The sequence below is a fragment of the Nanorana parkeri genome, unplaced genomic scaffold (assembly GCF_000935625.1).
Source record: "Nanorana parkeri isolate BGI_ZX_2015 unplaced genomic scaffold, ASM93562v1 scaffold1119, whole genome shotgun sequence".
Taxonomy (NCBI): Eukaryota; Metazoa; Chordata; class Amphibia; order Anura; family Dicroglossidae; genus Nanorana; species Nanorana parkeri.
This window is the reverse complement of record NW_017307387.1, coordinates 105,791-106,381: the sequence shown is the minus strand read 5'-3', so window position 1 is coordinate 106,381 and position 591 is coordinate 105,791.

Genomic DNA, 591 nt, shown 5'->3' with positions numbered 1-591 from the left:
ATGGGGAATACAGACACTTCCTGTAGTGACACGGGGAATACAGACACTTCCTGTAGTGACACGGGGAATACAGACACTTCCTGTAGTGACACGGGGAATACAGACACTTCCTGTAGTGGGAACACAGACACTTCCTTCACTCTATAAAGTGTCTTACATTTAGTATTTATGAGGAGAAGTAGCGATCGTGTCTTCCGATGGTGGGAGATAACACTCATCATTACACTGTCACTCTTTCTGCTCCCATTCTTTGCACACATCTAGTGTCCCATCCGGCATGCTGATTGGCTGCTGGTGTCCTCTGTGTATGGGGTGAATGAGGAGTCACACAGACCGGAAATATTCCCCCCACACCACCCCTCCCGCTCAGCTACATAAAAGAGGCCGATAATGACATTTCAGCTTCCACCCCATAATCAGATTATGTCCGTATGACACAAATTGTCCTCAGGAAGATGCCACGATGTATCATTCATTGTGTTCAATGGAGCTGACTGGCTCCTGGATTGGACAGACTGGCTCCTGGATTGGACAGACTGGCTCCTGGATTGGACAGACTGGCTCCTGGATTGGACAGACTGGCTCCTGGAT